The sequence below is a fragment of the Macrotis lagotis genome, chromosome 7, assembly GCF_037893015.1.
Source record: "Macrotis lagotis isolate mMagLag1 chromosome 7, bilby.v1.9.chrom.fasta, whole genome shotgun sequence".
Taxonomy (NCBI): domain Eukaryota; kingdom Metazoa; phylum Chordata; class Mammalia; order Peramelemorphia; family Peramelidae; genus Macrotis; species Macrotis lagotis.
The window spans coordinates 103,079,321-103,087,948 of NC_133664.1; the positions used below are offsets into that span (position 1 = coordinate 103,079,321).

Below are 8,628 nucleotides of genomic sequence, written 5' to 3' on the forward strand. Positions count from 1 at the left end.
AGGTACTCCTTTGCCTTGATGGTCTTTAGAGTCTCCATTTCCCTCCTCTCTGCTTATTGGTTCCCTCCATCTCTTTTGGCTCTTTTGCATCTTTCCTCTTCTCTGACCTACTTTGAAGGGCCTGAAACCTTGTTTGACTAGGTAAGCCAGAGCTTACTTTTCAGATTTCACCCCCCCTTCCCTCTGGCTGGAACCACATCCCCCCACTAACTTAATTCTTGACTTAAAGAAATATCAATAAATGTGCTAGTTAACTTAATTCTATTTTACTCTTTCTTAAGATCAAAACCTCTGGTAACTTTTGTCCTTGTTTAGAACAAACTCTGGGAGGGTTAACACATTTATTTATGACAGATCAAAACTCAATGAAGACCTCTTTTCCTTTGGGGGAGCTCCCTCTTTTACAGTAAATAGCTCAATTAAGCTTTATCTATTATCCCTCCAATTTTATTTTAAATAAACTTCATATGTTCCCAATAGTGACTCCTCCAAACTATATCCTTTTTTCCTCTTCATTTCATCCAAAGCAGAAAAATCACATATCAAGAGCAGATAATTTAGCCACCAACTACACTGGAAATACTGAGGTCATCCAATAGGAAGTTCCTTATTTCTACTCTCATATATACTTCCTTATTCCTCCTGCCAGTAGTCTAATACAAGTGCTTAATAATGTTTGACCATCATTTTTCTTCAAGAGCACAATATCAGGGATGTGATGTCATGACAAGCTCATGAATTGAATTTGAGCGGGGGTGGGGGGGGCGGGTAGTGCTGTGCTAAGTTACCAGCCTCACCATCTGGGCTGTTAAACATAATTTTCTTAGGCTAAAAATGAAATAACAAAGTTAGTTTTATAAATGAAGTTTTATTCCCCAGGATCTTATCAAAAACTCTTGGTTGAATGGCATCCCTAAAAATGACAACTCTGTTACAAAATTCTGGGGGTATTTTATTAAAAAAGGACAAATAATCATAAAACTGAATCAGGTAACCAAAGAGATTTCACACAGATGACAAAATTTTCCCCTCATATCTTATAATAATTGCTTCAAATTCTTATTGATAAAAATCCCACTTAGACTGGAGAGGAAATACTTACAAGTAACAATAAGATTGCTCTCTCCTCATCTAAGGTGTCTCTTGAGGTTTGTTAATGGGGGTGAAGGAAGTTATTGGGGCTATGACTGAATTGATCAGGTAGTATTGAGACAAGCCAAATCAACATTTTAGGTGTAGGCCTTATATAGCAGACTGACATTTTTATACACTGAGACAATAATCATATTTATAATTGTTAGAGGCTAAGAGACCAATTTTTGGTCAAAAATATAGAATTAAAAAGTATCCGATTTATACAGGCTTCAGTGGCCAAATAGGAATCAGGAGTTCTGGAGATGGCCCTGAAAGTGAGACAATTAGAGTTAAGTGACTTGCCCAAGGTTACACAACTAGTAAGTGTCAAGTGTCACAGGTTAGATTTGAACTCTGTCCTCCTGATTCAAAGGCCAGTGATCTATCCATTTTGCCACCTAGCTGCTCTACAACTGTTTATTACTATGCCTTAGTTGTTACAATATAATATTAACAGATATTCCTGCTGCTTCCATGGCAGTTGCCAAAATTTTTATGGTTCTTTGTCTAAATCCTATAACTGTTGGTTATTCATTTACTTCAGTACTGGTATTTGTAAGACTGCTATTCACCCATGGGTAGTTATAAAACTAACCTTGTTATTTCATTTTTAACCTAAGAAAAGTATGTTTAACAATATCATGGTTAAAATAATCATTCTCATGCTTAGATTTTGTCATATAACTCCCCTGCTCAGAAAGTTTCAGTGACCTCCTCAGTAATACTTAAAGTCTTTCATAGAAAACCTTCATAGCAATTTAGTGCTACCTAAAATTGAAGTTAGCTCTCTTGGGAGGTAGTATATTGTATGTATGTATGTATGCTTCCAGGGCAATTGATGTCACCAATTTAAGACTGAGAGCTCTTGAAAGGTGAAAGAATTCACATATGACCCTGGGATTTTAAATCTCAAGATTTATTATACAAATCTGCAAAGTCAACAAGAGAGGGTAGGGTTTGTTGTTACAAAGACTAGGTGAGGTTTGAGTGAATGAGAATTGTGTGTGTCTGTGTGTGTGTGTGTGTGTGTGTGTGTGTGTGTGTGTGTGTGTGAGAGAGAGAGAGAGAGAGAGAGAGAGAGAGAGAGAGAGAGAGAGAGAGAGAGAGAACCAGGAAAACTGACTGGGCTGAGATTGGAGCAAGTCTGTACTCCACAAGGGGAGACCAGGCCAGTCTTTTATAATCTTGCCCACTCTCTAGGTACAGAAGCATCAGGAGACTGTGGGCAATGGGGAAATCCCTCCCCCTCTATGAGACTGAAACCAGGTAAAAGACTGGAGGTTGGCAGGAAGTAGGGTTGGATTAAATGAGGAGGGGTTATGAATTTACATTTAACAGTGGAACACGGGCGGCTAGGTGGTGCAGTAGATAGATCACTGGCTGGCTCTGGAGTCAGGAGTACCTGAGTTCAAATCAGACCTCAGACACTTAATAATTACCTAGCTGTGTGGCCTTGGGCAAGCCACTTAACCTCATTTGCCTTGAAAAAACCTAAAAAAAACAAAAACCATAAAACAGTGGAACAATAGGAATCAATTTACATCAAGGAGCAGATAGCATTTTTCTAACTAGACAAATATTTCTTTTATCTTTCTCCTTAGACAATTTAATAGAGTAAAAATTTGCAAAATTTGTTTCCAATTACAGCATCACTATATCCATAACTCCTTGCATCATATTCTCATAACTCCCTGCATCATGTATGTATTAAATCTATATTTCTAAAACAACAATAGCAAAACAAACAAACAAAAATTACCCTACACTCCTTTAACTAGTGGATGGAAAATTGTCTTATTTCAGAAAATCTCCTTTTGATCAGCTCAGAAAAAGAGAGGGGGTGGGTTCTCTAGCTTCAAGATACTAAAGTAGGCCTAAGTCATTTTAAAATTGAAAAGGGTGCTTAGAAAAAACTCCCTAATAGCAAAGCTTCATCTTCTAATTCCATCAGTAGGACCTCATCTTTGCCTTGAGTGTCTATAAACAAGATGCTCTTGTTTATAGATAATTTTGTGCTAATTGCAACAAGCCTTAGAATATCCCACATGCTCCTGAAATCTATAATTACTGAAAAGAGTTTGACCTAACCATCACTAAAAGGAAATGATGTGGATAAGGTGTGCCTATTGTCTAGACAATTATATTTTCTTTTTAATTCTTCAAAGACAGATGTATCTATATTTACTGCTATATATCAACTCTAGTAGAGTACTGGAATTAAGGTGGGACCTTTGCTTTCATAAGAATGCTGAAATCATTAGAAGAATTTTGTAACTTCCCAAAGATAATTCAGACCACTATTCTCCTGTTTGACTCTAGACTCAACTCTGAGGGTTACTGAAAGATGAAGGAATTTATGTGCTCCCTGGAATTTTTAAACTGCTCAAGATTTATTTTAAAATATTGCAAAGTAAAGAGTTTGAAACTTCTCTCCTCCTAGCTTAGATCCAGCTCAGGTGAATATTATCTGGGCACTGAGGAGAAAAGTGGAAATCCCCTCCATCCCTTACATGACAGAAACCTGGTAGAAACTTTTCAAAAAATAAGCCATTCCTCATTTGACAATTAGTCAAAGGATATACAGAGGCAATTTACAGATGAGGAAATCAAAGTGGTCCATAGTCATATGAAAAATTGCTCTAAATCACTATTTATTAGAGAAATGCAAATTAAAGCATCTCTGAGGTACCACCTCACACTTCTCAGACTGGCCAATATGACCAGAAAGGACAATGATCGATATTGGAAAGGATGTGGGAAATCTGGGATACTAATGCATTGTTGATGGAGCTGTCAACTCATCCAACCTTTCTGGAGACTCTCCTTTTGTGGGAATGTGTTCCCTGCCTTCTCCCCATCTCTACCTGCGTTCCTTCTGATTTTTCAGCCCCTTGTCCCCTGCCCCATCCTACTCTGAGGGGCCTGTACTCTTCTTTCACTGGACGAGTCAGAGGTGATCTTCAGATCACACCTCCCAGTGGACCTGGCTATTTAAGGATGAAAGCAGGGAGGATGTTTAAGTCAAGTTCTCTGGCTAGACCCCTTCCCTAGCGTTATTCTTGACTTAGAGAGATATCAGTAAATATCCTAGTTAACCTAATTCTGTTTTGCTCTAGCTAAAGGAAAAATGTGACTGCCTACAGGTTTTAGGAGTTCAAGGAAACAAAATTGGCAGAGGGTATGAAAAAGACACATCGGCATCGACTACAGTCACCATGAAAGGATAAGCAGTAAGGAAAGATACAGGAGCATAGGAATTTATTTGGGGGATCATACTCCCCATGAGTGGACTGGCCTCCCAAAGGAAAATGAATCATCAGAGTATAAGCAATAAAGAAGAATATAGGGGCATGAAAGCTTATTTGGGGTATCATTATTCAGAAAAAATAGTAACAAAATTCATCTGGAAGAACAAAAGGTCAAGAATGTTGAGGAAATAATGAAAAATAAAAAAAAATGCAAAGGAAGGTGGATAGTCTAGCCATAACAGATCTAAAATTATATTATAAAGCTGCAGTCATCAAACTGTTTGGTACTGGCTAAAAAATAAAGTGGCAGATCAGTGGAATAGATTCAGTAAAAAAAGAAATAGTAGTAAATGACAATAGAAATCTATTGTTTGAATATCACAAAGACTCCAGGGCTAAGAACTCACTAGCTGACCAAAGCTGCTGGGAAAACTGGAAAACAGTGTGGCAGAAAGTAGTGGTAGACTAACATGTCATATCTTATGCTAAGATAAGGTCTAAATGGGTATGGGATGTAGACCCAAAGGGTGAAATCATAAGCCAATTAGGAGAACAATAAATAATTCATTGTCAGATCTATGGAGAGGGAAGAAGTTTTTATGATCAAATAAGAGATAAAGAACATTATAAAATTCAAAATGGATAATTTTGATTACATTAAATTAAATAGCTTTTGCACAAACAAAACCAAATCAACCAAGAATAAAAGGAATGCAGAAAGTTGGGAAACAATTTTTACAGCTAGTGTTTCTGATAAAAGACTCATTTCTAAAATACTTAGAGAACTGAGTCAAATTTATAAGAATTCAATTATTTCCAATTGATAAATGGTCAAAGCATATGAACAATTTTTTTAAATGAAGACACTGAAGCTATCCATAGTCATATTTTAAAATGATCTAAATCATGATTGATTATAGAAATGCAAATTAAAACAACTCTGAGGTATCACTTTATACCTATTAGACTGGTCAATATGTCAAAAATGGAAAATGATTAATATTGGAGGGAAAGCAGGAAAGTTGGGCCACTAATGCATCCTACCATTCAAGAGAGCAATTACGAACTATTACCAAGGGACAATAAAACTGTGTATAGTCTTTGGTCCATCAATACCGCTGTTAGGTCTGTACCTCAAAGAGATCATAAAAAAGTCAAAAAGACCCACATGTACAAAAATATTTATAGAAGTTCAACTGAGGAATGCTCATCAGTTGGGGAATGATTGATCAAACTGTAGTATATGAATTCAATAGAGTACTATTATTCTGTAAGAAATTCTGAGCAAGGGGTGGCTAGGTGGCACAGTGGATAAAGCACTGGCCTTGGATTCAGGAGTACCTGGGTTCAAATCCAATCTCAAACACTTAATAATTACCTAGCTGTGTGGCCCTGGGCAAGCCACTTAACCCCATTTGCCTTGTAAAAACCTAAAAAAAAATACTGAGCAACCAGACTCCAAAAAAAAAAAAGCATAGAAGGACTTGTATGAACTGATGCTGAGTGAAGAGAGCAAAACCAGAAGAACACTGCACATAGCAATAGCAACATTTTGTGATGATCAACTATGTTAGTCTTAGCTGTCCTCAGTAGTACAATGATCAAAGACAATTTCAAAAGGTTTCTGATGGAAAATGCTATTCATATCTAGAGAAAGAAATATGAAATCTGAATGTAAGCCAAAGCATGCAATTTTTGCATCTTAAAAGTTTGTTTTAGGCTTACCTTCTTATGATTTTCCCCTTTTTGTTCTAATTTTTCTTTCAAAATGTTACTAATATGTTTAGTCAAATAAACTACATGTTTAATATAGTTATATGTATATAACTTATATTAGACTACTCCTTAAATGGGGAGGGAAGGCAGGGAGGGAGAAAAATGTGAAACTCAAAACCTTATAAAAATGATTACTGAAAATAACTTTGTATAGAGTTAGAAAAATAAATAAAATTTAAAAACTCTATCCTTGAAGTGTCCTACCAATCAAAATTCCAAAAAATTACTTTAATGAGTTAGAAAAAATTGTAAGTAAATTCATATGGAGAAATAAGAAGTCAAATTCTTGACTTTAATGAAATGATTTAATGAAAAAAGTACAAAAGAGGGTGGCCTAGCTCTACCAGACCTAAAATTATATTATAAAGCATCAGTCATCAAAACTGTCTGGGATTGGCTAAGAAATAGAGTGCTGTACCAGTGGAATACATTAGGCACAATAGCAAGAAATGATTATAGTAACCTGCTGTTTGATAAACTCTAAGAGTCCAGCTTTTGGGATAAAAAAACTCCCTTCCATTAAAACTGTTGGGAAAATTGGAGGCTAGTATGGCAGAAACTTGGATTAGAGCAACACCTCACACCTTATACCAAGATAAGTTCAAAATGAATACAGGATTTAGACATAAAAGACAATATTATAAGCAAACTAGGAGATCAAGGAATAGTTTACCTGTCAGATGGAAAGGGAAGCAATTTATGACCAAGGAAGAGATGGAGAACATCATTAAAAACAAACTAGATAATTTTGATTACATTAAATTAAAAAGCTTTTGCACAGACAAAACCACTGTAACCAAGATCAAAAGAAATATAGTAAATTAGGAAATAATTTTTCCAACCAGTGTTTCTGATAAAGGATTCATTTCTAAAATATACAGAAAACTGAGTCAAACTTTTCAAAAAATAAGCCATTCCTCAATTGACAATTGGTCAAAGGATATACAGAGGCAATTTACAGATGAGGAAATCAAAGTGGTCCATAGTCATATGAAAAATTGCTCTAAATCACTATTTATTAGAGAAATGCAAATTAAAGCATCTCTGAGGTACCACCTCACACTTCTCAGACTGGCCAATATGACCAGAAAGGACAATGATCAATATTGGAAAGGATGTGGGAAATCTGGGATACTAATGCATTGTTGATGGAGCTGTCAACTCATCCAACCTTTCTGGAGAGCAATTTGGAATTATACCCAAATATGCAGCAAAAATGTGTATATTTTGATCCAACAATACCACTACTGGTCTATATCCTGAAGAGATTATGAAAAAGGGTAAAAAGATCACTTGTACAAAAATATTCATAGCCTGTTTGTGTTGGCAAAGAATTAGTAATTAAGTGAATATTCTTCAGTTGGGGAATGGCTTAACAAACTGTGGTCTATGTATGTGATGGAAGGAACACTATTGTTCTATTAGAAACCAGGAGGGATGGGAATTCAAGGAAGTCTGGAAGGATTTGTATGAACTGATGCTGAGTGAGATGAGCAGAATCAGAAGAACATTGTACACCCTAACAGCAACATGGGGGTGATGATCAACCTTAATGGACTTGCTCATTTCATTAATACAGTCAATAATCAGGGACAATTTTAGGGTTTCTGCAATGGAGAATAATATCTGTATCCAGAGAAAGAATTGTGGGGTTTGAACAAAGACCCAGGACTATTACCTTTAATTAAAAAAAATATCTTATTATGTAATTTTGCTGTTTCTTATACTTCATTTTTCTTCCTCAAGGATATGATTTCTCTCTCATCACATTAAACTCAGATCAATGTAAAGCATGGAAACAATGTAAAGATTCACAGACTGCCTTCTGTGGGGGGTGGGGGGAGGGAAACAAGATTAGGGGAAAAATTGTAAAATTAAAAATAAATAAATAAAATCTTTCTTTAAAAAAAAATTCATCCTTGATCTCTCCAACTCAAGGTAGGAATGTGGGTGGCTATTGTAGCATCAAGCTGATGACTCCAGAGTCTTCAAAATGGAATTACAATGCTGCAGGATTTAACGAACTTGGGTTAATGTAGGATGATACACTTAATGAAGGTGAAGATGTTAAAGAGGGCATAAGAAGACTTCCAGAGAATCTGTATAATGATTGAATGTTTCTTAACAAGAGAGATCTTGCCTCAATACCAGTGGAGAAAATATAAAGAGGACAAATTATACCTTCAGTCATATGTGAAGGAGGTTATATGTGAAAGAAAAGGAAAAGAAGAAATAATCATGTCAAAAGAATCTCAATGTTAGTCCTCAAAACATTTTTAATAAGTATGATTATATAAAATATGAGGTTACCTAAGCATTTATAACAGTGTGTTGACAATTTAATTTAAATAAATGACTCTAATAGGAAAAAATATCCTCATCTATTTCCCATTTCAATATTAATAGTGACTCTTCCAAAGAATATCCTTTTCCTCTTAATCTCAGCCAACCAGAAACTCACTAGATGAGA

At 35.6% G+C, this 8,628-nt stretch overlaps 1 pseudogene; it reads left to right on the forward strand.

Moving 5' to 3' along the window:
• Nucleotides 1-8,191: 8,191 nt before the first annotated feature.
• On the forward strand, nt 8,192-8,420 carry LOC141494095 (cytochrome b-c1 complex subunit 7 pseudogene; annotated as a pseudogene).
• Nucleotides 8,421-8,628: the final 208 nt, after the last annotated feature.